The sequence below is a fragment of the Danio rerio genome, chromosome 6 (assembly GCF_052040795.2).
Source record: "Danio rerio strain M-AB ecotype USA chromosome 6, GRCz13ab, whole genome shotgun sequence".
In the NCBI taxonomy this organism is placed as follows: domain Eukaryota; kingdom Metazoa; phylum Chordata; class Actinopteri; order Cypriniformes; family Danionidae; genus Danio; species Danio rerio.
Window position 1 is genome coordinate 45,352,587 of NC_141026.1, and position 18,522 is coordinate 45,371,108.

General features: G+C 34.5%; 1 protein-coding gene across 43 annotated transcripts in view; it reads right to left on the reverse strand.

Moving 5' to 3' along the window:
* Positions 1 to 8,311, reverse strand: part of lrrn1 (leucine rich repeat neuronal 1) — a 126,438-nt gene extending 118,127 nt beyond the window's left edge. For 23 of the 43 annotated variants that reach the window (XR_015492834.1, XR_015492835.1, XM_087255846.1 and 20 more), the window contains exons 1-2: positions 7,459 to 8,311; positions 7,180 to 7,290 (exon numbers count right to left, since the gene is read on the reverse strand). The gene's annotated coding sequence lies outside the window, so the exon portion shown is untranslated. Of the gene's footprint in view, positions 1 to 7,179; positions 7,291 to 7,349 lie in introns of all 43 variants that reach the window. The other 20 variants (XR_015492836.1, XM_087255885.1, XM_087255882.1 and 17 more) reach the window with 2 other exon arrangements.
* Positions 8,312 to 18,522: the final 10,211 nt, after the last annotated feature.

Consider the following 18,522-nt stretch of genomic DNA (forward strand, 5'->3'; position numbering starts at 1 on the left):
GTTCCAAAAAGTTTGAGTTTCTATTTTAAACATGAAGGTATATATACAGATGAAAGATGAATGTTGTAAACTGATAACCTTTGACTTCCATGCCCACATAGTAAAATATTTGTTGCCCACACAATCAGCTTTTGCTTGGCCCACATGCTGCCGTGAATTACAGTACATGACTGGACAAAGTCTGGCTTCCATACAAGGGCCAAACATGTACCAAATCTGGGCCAAGTCTCAGCCTGGTTAATAACCCCATAACTGAGCCTGAACTGGACCAGACATGTTGGTGTGTCACGATTGCAATGAAATTGATCAACTCATGAATCATTGTGCTTTAGGCGTGCTATGGGTGTGTTTTTCTCAAAGAACCCTGATTGGTAGTATTTATTTTGTGTTATTATTACATGGCCCACGTATAAATTGTTAACATCTGGGCCAAAGACTACCTTATTCATCTGGCACAAGTATTGTGTGCTGTATTAAAGATGGTGCCGCCTTTGTCAAACCAGGGCCATGTTTAGCCCACTGTATGCCAGTGCTGGATGAACGCCTGCTGTGCCAGATTTATGGCAAATCTGGGCCAGAATTCTTTGCTAACTGGGTGTTTATTATTTCTTTCACCTATGGATATCATTGGGTACTGGAGTCTCAACATTCTTCAAAGTATTTCAACAGACAGAATAATAAAGGTTTGAAATGAGTACATAGTAAGTCAATGTCCATTTTTATGATTAACCTTCAAATGCAAAAGATTCAGAAACAAATGCTCCAAACTAGCCAGGTGTGAAAACACAGGCGTGGGAGTAATCAGATCAAAATTACTATGATTTTACACAAGCAACAAAGCATGCTGGGTAACCAACAGTACTTTTTTAAAACTCTCCTCAGTTTTGACAAACTATATATCCACTGTTTGATTTGGTGGTTTGCAGATAAATATACTGCATTCTTCTCTAATTGAACAAATATTTATTGATTAAAAAATTATAAATAATAATATAAACATATTTAAAAACTATCAAATTAATCCTTAAATGTAACATATTTAAGATATTTTCAATAAAATATAAAAGAAACACTACAACAGAGTTACATACTTTGCTGATTTATGTACTTACATTATCCCAAATGTTTCAAAGAATGTTTAAATTCAGAGAAATAAGCAATTTAACTAGTGACTCGGAGCATGCGTTGTGTGTTAATTCTAATGACGTCACACACTATTAATTTCTGGTTTGGTTTTATAGAAAACAGGGAAACACCTGTTGGGTGCCATATTGGACCTGTTTGTTTTGGTTCTCTTTTGTGATTTACAGACCCTGCATGGTTCCTGGTTTCTGGATAACTCATCTCACCTGAGACCCTATGCATGACACCTATAAAGAGTACAACATTTGACATGAGAGGGGAGTTTGATTAGTCAGACCTTCCTGCCTGTCGTTTTGATTATTTTATATTATTTTTTATTTATTTATTTATTTTTTGGATCATGAGTTCAGTTCACTAAATAACGAGGAATTTCTTTTTACAATTTACCTGGTCTGCATTGTCTCTCCTATGTTTCAATTTTGAGCTGGTCTCAAGACACCAAAGACCCTTTATTATTTTGTGTTTTATTAGACTACACATTGCAGCAATATAACAAAAACCCAACATGTATTTATTTAATATGATAAAACAGTTCTGTTTCTTCCACATGTGATCACGACGAGCCCCAGACAGGTGCACATGTAAGCTGAGCTGCATGCAATGATTTTTATGCACACACCTACCCCTCACAGTAATATCACAAGCTCCATTGGGTGCATAGGTCTAAGGCCCTGTTTACACTAATAGGCTTTCATTTTAAAACGCTAAGTTTTGCTATGGTTATGCCATCTATTCACACTACCCTGAAGTTTTCGAGTGCTGAAAACAACAAGATGAATTAAATATCACCTTTAACAAATATAGTGTGATTAGATAAAGTGATTCATGATGGTCTGAGGTGCACAACTCTCACCTGGGGTTTTGTGCTCAAAGCCTCCACTGACTGCCTGGAGCTTAGATTTCAGTGAGTGTGTGTGGTTACGTGATGTGCATTTTCAGTAGTGTAGTGTGGATGGAGAGTTGTTCAGAAATGCTAGGTGAAACGCCAGCTTGGATGTGGATCGTTTTCATTCTGAAACGCCGTTTTAAAACTTTTTTAGCATATTAGTGTAAATGGGGCCTGAGACTTTGTGTCTCAGCTTGCATGTGCAAGTCTGCAGCTAGATCCGAATGGAGGACTGTGGCATAACAAAAGCTCTGCTGCTTTTCTGCCTAGTAGTACTCATCCCATAATTGCTTTAGTGCTCTCATTTCAATTTTCACTGTTTCAGACTGCCATGACAATAAGTTTTAAATAATTTAAGTTGGAGTCCCATAGGAAGTAATGAAGATGAAAACTCCCATGATTCCACACTCAGTCATGGCCTTATCAAAGTACATCTTTGTTTGTTAAGAATATGCACAGCAAAAATTATGTACTATGCCTTTAATGATTACACCTACAATATTGATGATGTTACAGCTGAGTCAAACAAATTCTTTGAAAAAGTTTGTTAAGCTGTCTAATTCATGCTGGATTCTGCAGAAAAGAAAAGAAATGTAAATTATGCTAAAATACAGGATCAAGAAAATGTTGAATGGCCCCTTTCACACATACAGACCTTTTCGGAAAATTACCGACAATTACTTTCTGAAAGGTCTGGATGTGTGAACAGGCTTTTGAAAACACTGGTTAATTCATTCCCCCTATTATCTGGAAAAAGAAGTTGTAACATTAAGTTAATTTGCCGAAATGCTGCACTGTGTGAACGCAGAAAGAAGATTGCCGGAAGATAGCGCATTCACTTCTAGAACATGCTGACGTAAGATGTCTTCTTTAGCCAATCAGAACACTCAGACGCATTCACAGCCGCGCGGTTTGTGAGAATTAAAGCCTGTGAATTTTTAAGAAGGAACGTAGAAACGTTATCTGACTAACATCTAGCAAGATGTTAGTCAGATAACATTTCTATTTTCCTTCTTGATGCCAACTGTGTAAATAATGATCGATAAAATGCTTATGATAAGCCGTTGTTTGTTTACTTTCAAGCTCTGATGCATATGCACATAAAGCATACCTGCCAACACTCCCGTTTTTCCCTGGAGTCTCCCGTCTTTCAGACCCATCTCCCGCCCATCTCCTATATGGTCCTGTCTCGGAATTGGCAGGTGTGCAATGTTGGCAGGTTTGACGTAAAGCAGTTGGTGAGCGCCAGCACACACACATATTATGAACATTGAAAGTGTTTCTCTATGCTTTCATCAAAGTTGTTCACAACACTGATCCATTCACAGAGTTTGTAATGTAGTCAAATGCTTACAAATACAAGCGCAGCCATTTAGAGCTCATTTCTGTTAAATGATGTCAGAATTTACTGGTGTTTTAGAATGGATGTGTGAAGGCTCTTTTATGGGCAAAATCCGTAACATCCTCGCCTGGGTGAACATCGCTTTTTTGAATTTACCGGTAAAGTCGTTCCGGAAATTTTCCGGATACCGGTATCACTGTGTGAAAGGGGCTAAAGCAGGGATCACCAAACTTGTTCCTGGAGGTCCAGTTCCCTGCAGAGTTTAGCTCCAACCCTAATCAAATAAGTTGGAGCTAAACCCTGCAGGGCACCGGACCTCCAGGAACGAGATTTGTGACTCCTGGTTTAAAGACTATCTCTGAACTCCAGACAAATACAGCTGTACTCACTAGATAAACTACAGTACAGCCAAGTCAGAATCTGCAGCATTTCAGACATGTTATCTGGTATAGATTTCCCAGAGATGGGTTGTGGCTGGAAGGGCATCCGCTGCGTAAAAACATGCTGGATAAGTTGGCGAATCATTTCACTGTGGTGACCCCGGATTAATAAAGGGACTAAGCCGAAAAGAAAATGAATGAATGAATGAATATCTGGTATAGAGTCATCCTTGATTAACTTTACTAATACAAAACTCCAGGTAAAAACAGTAAATAATGTCTTAAACCCTCAAGTAACCTTAAGCAAATATTGCCCAAGACAACCATACTGTGAATGACGATGAAGTAAAAACATTGCATTTTGTTTAAGTTTTGCTGGAGAAACTCATTAAGTATGTGTGAAAATGTTGATTGCTCTAGTCTTGACCCTTTCTTTCAAGGTCATTTACATGAGTCATGCACTCCTTTCATCTATTAGATCTTAAAATCGCAATAAAAAAGAAAGTGAAAAGAAGTAAGCCTCTCAGATCCATCATGGAACATAATGTTTGTTTATTTTACAAAAAGTCTCACGTGGATGATGATCCTGTACCTGTAGAGTGTGTGGTGACTTAAACCTTTCAGGGGGTTGTTTAATGAAAAGAAAACGTGTGGCAGATGTGCACGTGAATGCATGGTGAGTGCATTCAGTTGTCTATTTAGTCCTGAGGAAGACACGTTTACCCAGCAGGCTTTGATGACTTGGATTTAAATAAGCACAGGTGGTGATGATAACATGCTTATAAGTGCACTGTTCTTCATAACCAAATACACTGGGATCTAAGAGGTGCTTTTGTGTCCAACTTTCATCCAGACAACACCCAGTATGGCATAAAATGGGAAAAGGTTACTCTGGTTATATTTGTCTTATGCTCACTGGGTTGCGTATAAAGAAAATGCAGTGGAGAAATAAGCATGTATATGGAGAGCTTGTGCTTTTCACACGTGCTCAATAGGGGACGGATGATAAGCTCTTCCCCTGAGAGTTCTACAAATTAAGATCAAAATGCTTTGATCAGTGTTTCATCACGTACATGTTTGCGTGCACCATACAGGGCTCAAGAGAGGAATGGGACTGTATGACCTCGCAATCGACATAAACAGCTTTTTGAAAATGACAGCTGCAAGATATACAAAAAATAGCAAGTAGTAGTATAGTGGCAAACGTAAAATGGCTGAAATAGAAATCATAAATGCAATATGCAAATAATAATCAGTTGATTTAGTAGATTGTCAATTCTGCTGGCAAGTGTGTGGTCAATATTTGATCACAATAACGCACAAAGATGTTTCCATTCAAATTTTATAGGGATAGATCACCCAAATGTGAAAATAATTTACTCTTCCTCCAATAAACTTGTTCCAGTTTTTCTTCTTCTGTTGAACACAACATTATGAAGAGTGCTGGGGGGAAACCAGCCATTAATTGACATTAAATTAATAGTGTTTACTATGGATGTCAAAGCCTGCTTTTCCCAATATATCTTTAAGGACAATAAATAAAGTACAGTAATAAGGACAGTTAAGGACAGTAAAGGACAGTTTCCATACCATGTGTTCAAATAACTCAAATCAGAATTTAGGAAACTATAGCTTCTTGACGAGAAAAAAAAAATCTCAATACACACAAAGCTTAAGCGTACTGTATATCCTGAGGGAAAGTCTGATCACAAAGCATAGACCTGTTTTTATTTAGATTAACATCATGCTGCTGCTAAAACTGGATGTTTGAACCACTAATAATAAAGCACAGAGATTTACATTAAAGTTTAAGACTTAATAATGGTGGATTTGAATTTTTTTTATTTATTTTTGTTGGTTTATTTCAAGATAAAATCTCAAGTGTTTATAAGCAATCACAAAATTATGCAAGCTCTTGCAACATCAAAGTGTAAAAAAACACAAGTGGTCAAAAATAATATCAGCGGTCTATTGTTGATCATCATTTTGAATTCAACATTATTTGTTGTAATCTTGTGCTTACCATAATACCAATTTCAGCTCATATGTCCTTATGGTGCCCAACTTTCAAAGCAAGTATGGAAATTTCAAAGCCTTGTTGTGACATTCATTGATCTGGTTCTTTTCTTTGAAAGCCTCTGATTTACCAGAGCTAATGGTGTCAGCAAGCATCAAAGTCTTATTATGAACAGATCTGATCTATTCATCCCATTTCCAGCTCACTTCCTCTGCATCACCTCCAGTTTAAATTACTTCCGCCGTGCCCTTAAATTATTTTCTTGTTTTGACTGGATTCTATTTTTAAAATAATGATACAAATCTTGTTTTGTACATTAAAACAAACAGTGAATGTGCTTGATAGGCTTTTTGGTGTGTTTCTTGCAGTACTATTTATTTTACACTACAACTACAAGTTCAGTCGTGATTTCCATGATGACAGTTGACGACTACTGAGATATCTACACTCACCGGCCACTTTATTAGGTACACCTTATTAGTATCAGTTGGACCCTATTTTGCCTCAGAGCTGCCTTAATCCTTTGTGGCACAGATTCAATAAGGTACTGAAAATATTCCTCAGAAATTTTGGTCCACATTGACATGGTAGCATCTCGCAGTTGCTGCAGATTTGTGATGAGAATTTCTCATTCCACCACATCCCAAAGGTGCTCTATTGGATTGAGTTCTGGTGACTGTGAAGGCCATTTGAGTACAGTGAACTCATTGTCATGTTCAAGAAACCAGTCTGAGATGATTTGTGCTTTATGACATGGTGCGTTATCCTGCTGGAAGTGGCCATCAGAAGATGGGTACACTGTGGTCATAAAGGGATGAACAAAGTCAGCAACAATACCCAGGTAGGCTGTGGCATTACACAATGTTCAATTGGTACTAATGGACCAAAAGTGTGCCAAGAAAATATCCCCCACAGCATTACATCAACACCAGCCTGAACCGTTGTTACAAGGCAGAATGAATCCATTCTTTCATGTTGTTGATGCCAAATTTTTACCCTGCCAAGGCATTTGAGCCCACAGACCTGCGCTCACTGGATATTTTCTCTTTTTCAGACCATTCTCTGTAAACACTAGAGATGGTTGTGCGTGAAAATCCCAGTAGATCAGCAGTTTCTGAAATATTCAGACCAGCCAGTCTGGTACCAACAACCATGCCTGGTTCAAAATCATTTAAATAACTTTCTTCCCCATTCAGATGCTCGGTTTGAGATCGAGATCTGCAGCAGATCATCTTGACCATGTCTACATGCCTAAATGCATTGAGTTTCTGCCATGTGATTGGCTGATTAGACAGTTCCGTAAACAAGCAGTTAGACAGGTGTACCTAATAAAGTGGCCGGTCAGAGTAAATGCTAATTAAGAGTGACTTTTAACAAAGGTACAAATAAAGACTGATTAAAAAGCACTTACCTCGTCCTTTTGACAGCTCCTTTTCTGGTTAAATGGGTATACTTTAAATATTCCAAAACTGATTTCCGTGCTTTCGCTTTCGAAATTCCATCTTTAGAATCGCTGATGTTTCTAAAAGTGACAAAAAATCTAATGTTTTTCAGGTTGCCCAAGCTAATGCACATGCGTACCCAAGAGAACAAGTTCAAGAAGACGCTAACCTCCTGTGGCTTTTTTCGGAAGCGATAAGTCGTCGTCCTGTCAATTATTATGTAACTACCCTAAGAATCAATAACTTACGTGTTACACGATGTTATCTTCTTGAATGTCACCATCTAGTTCCACTGGTCTTCTGGGATGATTTATCAGTTATTCCTGACGGAAAATGATCCCACAATGACAGCGGCCTCTTTGTTTACAAATTGTCTGGGCCTTCATGTAGTTTTCGACCATCATGTGATTATGGCGGAAGGGGAATTCATTTAGAAATAAAGTAGCCTATCGACATTTTTAATAAAATGTACATACACTTTAATTAAGTGTAATTTTTATCGTCTATTTCATATATCTTTCAGTATTATATTTTCTGGCCATAAGAAAAACAATGATTCTGTAATTCATATAAATTGGTAGACGTTAAAGAGCATTCAAGAAAAAATATATATATTTAAATCAACAGAATGAATTGTAGATTTTATGCCAGACTAGCATACAGTATATTAACAAAAAATGCAAACCTCAGATAGTTTTATTTATAGGATATATAGATTTGACTATCATATGTAATATTTAGTTTACCTCATCCAATGCCAGAGAAATGCAGAACACGATTGTGCATATCCATATCATAATGATCACATGATTTCTTAACTGTTCTTGGTGTGTTTATTTTGTTACATTCACTGAACATTCTGAAAAACAGTAGCTACGTTTTTGAAGCATTAGATTAACGGTAAAAAAGTTCAATGCCTTAAATATTTGCACATTATTAAAGACAGATAATGAAAAATCTAATCAAATTTGTGAAAGATCAATTATCAGAAAACGGCATCATGCAGTTCTTTTTGCTATCACATTTTCAGAAGAAAAGAAAAGAAATGAAAAGAAAAGAAAAGAGAGACCCATTACTACATTGCTGTGAGTTGATTGCTCTGGGGACTGCTCCATTTCACAGCTCATTTTACCAAAGGATTATCTGATTATGTAACTTCTCATTCAGATGCTGTAAATGCACATACAAGCTGTAAACATGTTAAAAATAGGAAGTGTATCAGATCATTTGTGTCAGTCATCCCAGTAAGTTTAGTTAACTCACACAGTTAAGTCAGCATTCAGTGTAAAAATTACATTTCTTCCTTACTATCTTCGCTCATTTTCCACTAAGAAATATCTAAATATCTAAAACAAGATGCCTACTTGAGAGGCAAAAATATTACATGAAAAATCATGTGAGAAAAATCCACTTGTTTGCATTGCAATTAAGTTTTCCTTAATGGGCTAGAAGACCTAACGTAGGTTTATTATTTCAGAGACTCAAAGGTACAGTTCACCCAAAAATAAACATTTCCTCATCATTTCTTCAAACTCTAGTGGTTCTAACTGTTTATGGATTTATTTTTACCTGTTCTGGAAAAAGCAAGACAAAAAATACAAACATTTTTTACTATTATTTATTTATTTCTGAAGTGCATAGTACTTTAAAGAGCATTTTCTGGGTCACAGTAACCATTTCCTGTAGTGTCTTACCCTTTAGTGGAAGACAGTCTTTTTAAGGTCAAGGCATTATTGATAAGAAACTAGCAAGTGCTGTATGTAGGTGAATGTGTTGGAGCACTAAAATTTTGATTGAACTGATTGAATGGAAGGCAGAGGCACCTTCACGTGTGGCTCAGTGGTGTCATGGGGCTTTACTCAGAATCAAACACAGAATTGTGCTCATAATATAAACGTCCTCATGCATGCATGCTGTCGGACATACATTGTTTGGTTTCTCAGAGGACACGTGTACCAAATCTTTGCACAATTGATGGAACACGTGTGCATTGATCCTCTCAAATTGATCTAACACTACCTGAAGTGCAGCTCCAAAGTATTGCAGCATTTATGTAAGCTACATTAGAGAGGAACCCAGTTTCTGCTCTGACTGTCGGTCAGAAAGGAGAGTGATTGTTATCATTTTCCTCTGAGCAAAAGCCATTTTGAGATACATCTTCGCTGACCAGACCTCAAACTTAAAGTGTACAAGGGCTTGAACAAAAGGCATCGGTTTTTCACATTTACACATCAGTGATGTAACAAAAAAAACTAAAGGGAAGAAGGATTTGAGGGGAAAAAAAAATAGGAGATAACAATGTTGTCAAACCTCAGTCAGATGTTCAAAATGTGTAGTTTTTATTGTTTTCAGAAAGTATAATTGTTTTAAAAACTTCAATTTTGAAACACATTTTTGTAAATGAACTACCAAAATACAGAAAATACCATTTTTAGTTTTTTGAAACTCTCATCGTGTCCCACTTGCTGATGAGATAACATCAATTTTGGGCTATAACGCGTTACTTTGACAGTAGCTAATACTGTTTCGCATTACTTTTTGAATAAATTCGACTCCGTTACATTACAATATGCGTTTGTCAGTTACTTTGTAAATTAATTAATTTTGGCTGCAGTCTAGCCTACATCTTTCTGTTTACGGTGACACATTGCACTATTAACATTACTATTATTAATTACTACTAATACTAATACCACTGTTTGTTGTTTCAAATAAATAATGTGTGCCATTTGTTATCTGTAAAACAAAATTGATTAGTTTATTAGACACAGTGACACATTTCTGTTATATTTCAGAACACGTTATTTAAATGTATAGTGTCATATTGCTCAGAAAAATGCTGTGATTTTTTGTTATGTTTTACATATTTAAAGCTGTTATACAACAGCAGATACTGTACTTTGAATATACAGTACTCAGCTTACTTGTCATAAGTTGTTGACATACCACATTTAATTTGTGGTTAGTTTGTAAAATTGCTGATAGATTTCATTTTTGGGCAGCTGTTGTGTTTCTGTTTTGTTTAAAAAGCATAAAATGTATGGTTATCTATAATAGCAGTTTTGTGGTGCTGCGTGTCACCTAATTGATTCTGAATGATAATCCAGATTACTTTCACTTATTAAATAAGGTTTTATGTTTGTTGTACTATATAGTGCTGCTATTTTCATACTCAAGCTGTGTATGAACATGTTTAAGGGTTAAACACATGATGTTTACGACGTTGAAGTAACTTTAGTTTTTGTTTTGTTTTTTTCTTTCTGAATATATTACTCAGTTGGTTTATCACCTTGTGATATCTTTATTTTTGTGCTGCTGGTCTGACTTAAATAAATTAGTGTTTAAAAATGACCTTTTTGTTTAAGTCTGTATTGTGTTTTAGTTGTGAAGCTGATCAATAGTGTATTCTCCATGCAGCACTGAAGTGGTTATGAGGGCATTAATGGGAGCATTAAAATGCTCTTTGCAAAAGTAACTCAAAAACTACTTTTAACAGTAGTGCATTACTTTTTGGTGTAATTAATTAAGTAATTGAGTTCCTTTTTGAATGAAGTAACTGTAACTAGTTACTATTTTTCAGTGTGTAGCCCAAAATATAACAAAACTTACAGCAATAACTAAAGTAATGTCTTAAGGGACAGTTTGAAAAAACAAACAAAAAAAAATTTTGCCATCATTTTACTCTTGTTACAAACCTGTTTAAGTTTCTTTCTTCTGTTGAACACAAATGAAGATATACTGATGAATTAAGAAAAGAACACCCATTCACTTCCACAATATTTGTTTATTGTGTTTCAGTCAGTGCAGATTTTCTCTCCATTCTTCATGATATTATTGTTTTTGTGTTCAAGAGAGAAATTTATAAAGTTTAAAATTACTGAGTGTGATTTATTACGTAAACTTGGGTTTGAGTTAATCTGTAAATGTACACAAACTACACAAGGAAAAAAAACGTACAATATTAATTGCATAAATCTATCAAAAACTAATCAAAACACGTTTACCTGTTAAAAAATCTGCAACCAAAAACAAAACTGTTGTATTGTTACTTCTATTCCACTATGAAATAGCTAAACTCTGTTATATTTAGATTTTTTGTTCAAACATTTAGCAAAAACACGATAGCTACATCTGTTTTCCTTGTTTTAAAACTACAGCACGCAGGCTTAAAATGACAGTTGTGGGTGCAAAATATAGTAGTTAACATTTAAAGTGAATCAAAAAAGTTTATCAAAATTGTCCTAAGAAAAGAATGGGTGTTGTTCAATAGTTTTAGGACAACTTTGATTAAAGGCATTGATCCACTTCAAATGTTGACTGTAGTTATCATCATTATATTTATTGTTCCAGCTTAACAGTCCTTCAATTTTTTTCTTTTCCTCATTTTCTCTGCCTGTTTGCCTTTTACTCTGCACAGCATCATCGGACACGCTGATGACGTGTGACTGTCTGTTCAAGCAGGTGCATGAAAGTATACGATTACAAAAATCTATGCAATCACCTACAGTAGCTTTGCATTCAAGTATAGGATGCCATATGATTGCACTCAGACAGAGTCAGTAATTGAATTCAGTGATTCATACAACAAACACATGTTATGTTTCCGAGCCTTCAACAGAACATCATTTAGAGTTAAGCCATTTTCTTTGTTGATTTCTAATAGGAAGAAGAAACTACAATTAAAAAAAAAAAGTTACTGGAGAAAATTGCTTATCTTGACCTGTTGTTTTCTGATAGGATTATTCGTCACATACTTTGAACATGACAATATGAAAGTAATCAAAGAAAATTTTTTTCAGCCGAATGATCCCTTTTAAAGGTGTCAATGTGTTAGATCAACATTAAATTGTGTTCTGATATCTACATAGCACCGGTGTGCAGCTTTGGTAAGTGTAAAAGTTCTTCAAAAATTTTTTTAAAGTGGTGTTTCACAAACTAATTTCAAAAGGAGCACATGATAAGATTGATCACGGCCATCTGTAATCATCAACAAGCCAATCGGATCATTCCAAACTCAACATTAAAATCCCTTCCAACATTACTCCCTTAACTTTGTTTTTTTGAGGAACCCCCCATCCACCCCATCTCCTCCTTTCTATATTAATCCAGGATTGGGTGACTCAGTGACGCAGTGGTTAGCACTGTTAGCGAAGCAAGAAGGTTGCTGGTTCAAGCCCCGGCTGGGTCAGTTTGCATTTCTGTGCAGAGTTTGCATGTTCTCTCCATGTTCGAGTAGGTTTCCCCTGGGTACTCTGGTACTCTGGTTTTGTCCCACAGTCCAAAGACATGCAACATAAGTGAACTAAATTAACCAATAGTAACAGTATATGAGTACTTATGCTGAGCTCCAACGCATCGTTATGCAGTGGTAAAACTGGCGCTCTATTCCTCTATGGGCTGCCCCTGATAATCAAGGAATAGACCAAATGAATTCAGGGAGCTCTCGAGAACTACCTGATCTCGTATCCCTTTACGTACATGCTCATTGACCAGGCAGGAGCCCTGGGCTCAACTATCTCCGAGCTCAGGGTTCTCTCCCAGGATAGCATGCCAAACGTGCTAACATTATCAAGTAAAAGCTAAGTGTGAACTTATGAAGGCTCATTTATAACTAGATGAATCACCCCTAGAACAAAAGTTCACTTTTGACCGTATTTGGAAGGTTTGTGAATGTAAACTAGAAATGCTCTGATCCTCTCTCTCTCTCTTACACACACACACACACACACACACACACACACACACACACACACACACACACACACACACACACACACACACACACACAGCATTATGTACTCTGAAATGCATACATGCAAAATAAACATACTTTAATTGTCCAATTAATAACTCCTAATTGCTGATTAGATGACTCAGCAGTGTGAATGTGTTTGTTGCCTCATTACAAGCACCAGTAAATTCCACAATATACATGTTAAACTACAAAAGATGGTTGATTATGTGAGAGCACTTTAATGCAGGTCTTTTTTTCAAAATAAGAGATAGAAAATATCTGTGAATTAACAGTTTTCCATATTTTGTGATTCATATTTTATTTTTCCCTATTTATTTGTGCTTTTAAATTGCATTATGAGATCTTGATCTTTCTTTCAATAACTTTTAATCTTGAAAAGTTCGAACAAGCCTTGAAAAGTTTATTTTACAGACTTAATTCTCTAGATATTATTTATGATTATATTATTTAAAACTACTAAAATGTAAAAAAAAAAAAAAAGTCACTTTGTTAAACTGTAGAGGTGAATTCTCAATATCAAAAGTTGACAGAGCAGAGATCAAGGTCCTTAAATGCAATTCACGACCGTATAGCCGGAAAACACAATTTTTACAGGGTATAATAAGCCTAGGTAAATTTTAAATTAAGGGAAATGATCATTGTTTTAATATCAGTATGAAACATTGGGGACAATCAAATGTTGTCAGGAGAGTGCATATTAATAATGCAGTGTGGATTGTTAGCGTCAGTGCTTTGCTCAGACTGGTCTGTTTTTCACAAGGATTTTACACACTGATTTACATGAGAAGTAAGACACAATGGTTTTTGAGACTCACTGTATGTAATTTCCATTTACTGAACTCGTATCATTTAGCTATGCCTAGGTATATTCCAGATTTTCATGCTATGGCACCTTTAATACATGATAATGTAAAAGTGTTACAAGAAACCTGGTATTGTGTCTTAAAAAGTGTTTCATATGATAAAATCTTAATTAACTTTTTTAATTAATTTGAATAATTCAACATTATAATTATATACTAAATAGTAATTAAAGAATAATTTGTATTATTTTTAAAGTCAACATATGCTGAATCAGTCTGACTGCATTACATAGATTACATTCGTGAAAGCTGTTGAATGTCATACATGTTCTTATACTATTATTAAATATTGATTTGCACTAACATTGAAAAACACTGAAGACCATTTGGAAACGCCTGTCTAAACCTATGTCAACATGTGTATGAGTAACCTGATATAGTATTTATATTATGAGAGGAGACAGCTTTAATAAGCTGAGTGTTGTGTCAGTAAATGTAATTATTCCAGCAGAGTTAAAAGAAACAAAAGCTGCATTCTGAGTTAAACACTTGTCAAAAACATTTCAAAAAAACAACTTGTGTATACATTTAAACACATTCCTAAATGTTGTGCTAATTGTTATTGCGAAAAGAACTGCAGATCTGCCATTCGGTACAAGTACAGCCCTATTTTACAGCATTGTTTGAGTTCAGTTCCAAAGCTCAACAAACATCCCAGAAAGATAAAAGCAGTGCTGATGGTTTTCCTGTCTAAATTGAATGTATGTGTGTTATGTAAAAGTGATATTGCTAAAGGAAGATTTAAAAGCCTGACTCTGAACAAATACCTTTATGCAACACTTTACTTAAAAGGTTTGAAGAAACTTTAAATAAAGCGAAGTCTTACACACTTCAAAAAAGGTCATTATTTTGACATGTTTTAAGTCTGAAAACAACTTTAAATCTAAACAGACTCAATTTAGAAATAAAACTGTTCTACTGCTGCTGTACAGATAATTCAGAGAGTCTTCGTTCAATTTTCATTTATTTCTGTATTAAATTAGAGATTGTAATATTGTTTCACCTTGCTACTGGTTGGTTTCATCATGCTTCAACTCTAATAAAGACTTTTTTATAAATTCCTAAAAGATTGACTGGGGAAATTGTTTCCAGAACCAGTGCTGCTAAAGAAGTGAGAGAGCATATTTTCAAACATGTATCTTGAATTAAGAATTGTTTCGTAAACTGTACACTTTGATGTAACACCAAAAATGATGTCAGATTTGATTTTCAAACACTTTTCCTTGTGCCTTGTGATCTTGCGTGGCGCAATAGACAAATATTACATAAAATCCAAATACCTTTGCCTACCAGTACCACCAAAATGGTGGAGGCATTTGGTAAGACATTATAAGATTTATTGAACAAACCACTAGAAACACTCGCTCAGATTTTCATTGTACAGCAGGTCTATGGAGCTAGATCAGACTTAAAAATAATACATTTACAAAATATAATTTACACATCCACAACACAATTAACAAAATGTAGAAAATCCAATTCATAAGTTCAAAACATGATTCAAAACTACACAAATCCAATTCACAAATTCAAAACACGATTAAAAAAACACATAATTCCAATTTGTAAATTCAAAACACGATTCAAAAATACACAAATACAATTCGTAAATTCGAAACACGATTAAAAAATACACAAATCCAATTTGTAAATTTGAAACATGATTAAAAAAATAGACAAATCCAATTCATAGATACAAAACATGATTAAAAAAATACACAAATCCATATCATAAATTCAAAACACGACTAAAAAAATACACAAATCCGATTTGTTAATTCAAAACATGATTAAAAAAATACACAAATCAAATTCATAAATTCAAAACACGATTAAAAAAATACACAAATCAGATTCGTAAATTCAAAACACGATTAAAAAAATACACAAAACCAATTCACAAATTCAAAACACGATTCAAAAATACACAAATCCAAATTTAAGTTCAAACCATGATTAGAAAAACACAAACACACTTCCTTTGGCAAAAATATGTATGGTTTTTACTTGTGAATTTATAAATTGTGTGATGTATTTATGAATAGTGATTTAAATTTACAAACTTTGTAATGTGAGTTGTCCTGTGCATGTATGAATTTTATCTTGCAAATGTATTATTTTTGACACTGATCTTGCTCCATACAGGTCATACATGAGTCATCATGAGACATACACATGAGTCACTCAGTGAAACCGCCACACGGGAGCTGCTGTGCAACACAAACACACCAGCTGCTCTCTCACATCGATAGTAAATCGATACCCCACTTTGTGGCCTATAAGTGTTTGCCACATTAAATTGCTTTTATAACATCTCCAGTTCCTCACTTATCCACATATACACATACATATCCTTTTGGCTTCAGATCTGGCTTAAAGTGGAACTATTATGCAAAAAATTACTTTAATAAGTGTTTAAACACAGTTGTGTGGCAAAAGTGTGTGAATATAGCCAGCCTTTAATGGTAAAAAAAAAATTTATTTTATTTTTCATAATCACACTTGATAAAAACAGTCTACAGAAACACTTAGACTGACATTCTGCCTTTGCAGATGTTATCAGATGGGAAACCCTGTCTATAAGTGACAATCTCTTCCTCATTAGCATAGACAGTCCTGATTGAGAAGCAGCCATCTGCCTTTAGAGTTTTGAATCTGCTGCTTTGCTGACACACCCCCAATAATATCCAGCTGCAGGCCCGCAGAACCACACACATTTTAGGCACAGACAATCTAGGACACACAATCTAGGCAAACCATATATGGTTACGACGGATGTTAAAGTTATAACGTCTTTTTGGAAATTGTCATCGATATATTTTGATTTATATGATTAATAAATATTGTGCACAATAAACAATAGTGTTTACTTTACCTTATTTCACAAATATTGTGATTGAGACGGCCGAATGGGTAGCATTGCTTCCGTTTCCATTGTTTAATAGAGTGAACAGTTTTTAATCAGTCATTATAGCTGATCAGTCATTATTAACTGACAATAATATGGCAGATACTCGTTTGCTGGCCTTGCTGAATGATCTCATTTGGACAGGTTTAATTTATATAATGGATTAATTTAAGATGAAGGAAATAATAGCAAGTTAATATAGGCAATAATACATTATTTGTAATAAAAATCTTTTTACATGTAACAAATGTATAACACTATATTAATGTTTTACTAATGTGTTTATTAGCTTAATTTTCTAATAACCTTTTAATTAATGATTTCCCACATTTAATACTGTAGTAATTTAATACTACAGTAATAGGAAACAAATAGGAACAAATTAACTATTAATAAAAAAAATCATAAGTGTATACACACACACACACACACACACATACATTTATATACATATACATACATATATATACATACATACATATATATATATATATATATATATATATATATATATATATATATATATATATATATATATATATATATATATATATATATATATATTGTTTAAATGGTTAACTATAGTAGGTTAATTTATTTTAAAGTGACATATTATAGTTTGCTTTTTATATTTTACAACAAAGTGATTTTAACCAATTATGATAATATTAAGAGCTTGAATTAGTTTATTACACTTAATCCAACAATTAGAAGGTCTATTATGTTTTCTTTGTGTATATGGACACATGAATAAAGTCATAAGTGTCTTTAACCAATTATTTTCATTTACATAATTTAAGTTCAGAAACTGCAGAGGTGTTAAAATGATCGTTACGATATAATAATAATAATAATGACTGAAATGGGAAACCATATTTGTGAAATTCAATAGGTGGCGATAATGCTAAAGAGTTAGTTACCATATATGGTTTGCTTAGATTGTGTGTCCTAGATTGTGTGTGCCTAAAACGTGTGTGGTTCTGCGGGCCTGCACACTGTTGGTGTTTGTAGCTCCACCTTTTTTGAAGAGAGAGGTTTCAAAGCACAATCTCATTTGAATTTAAAGCGACAGTCACCAAAATAGCACAATTTGGATCGAAGTGTAAGTGGCAGTTTCAGAGAGTTTTAAAAAAATATATTTGTGTGAAATTTTGAACTGAAACTTCAAATACACACTCCAGGGACATCATAGACATTTTACATCATCTAAAAAGGGTCATATTTCTACATTCTACACTTTAATTCTACATATTCAACTATTTTCACTATATTCAGAGCTGCTTTGTTGTAGCAGATCAGCTGAAACACTTAAACCAGCCCATCTGGCAAGAACAATCACCACACCACATTCAAAGTCACTTCAATCACCTCTATTCCCCATTCTGATGCTCAGTCTGAAATCATCTCGACCATGCTATATGAAATTGTCACTGTCGAATCCCAAAAGACCATAGCATTTGTTTCATGTTGCACACTGATGGTTTGGGAGGCTTATGTAACAGTGTCGTTTTTGATTGTCTGCCTTCAAGCTCTCATATCACAATAGAGCAGTGAACATCTCCTCTATCTGTTGTAGTAATTTCATACAATGTCCTTTCTTCTCAACACTCAAAGATCACAAGCCTGTTTTTCTTAAAATGCAGAATTAGCATTTTTCATTTTCATCTAAAATAGGAATTATTCAATATGTTAATATATAAAAAAATAATTAAATGAATTTAAAAATGTAAAAAATGAAACAGAACCACTCATGAAAGTAACTGTAGGGTTTTGACAGGTTAAAAAG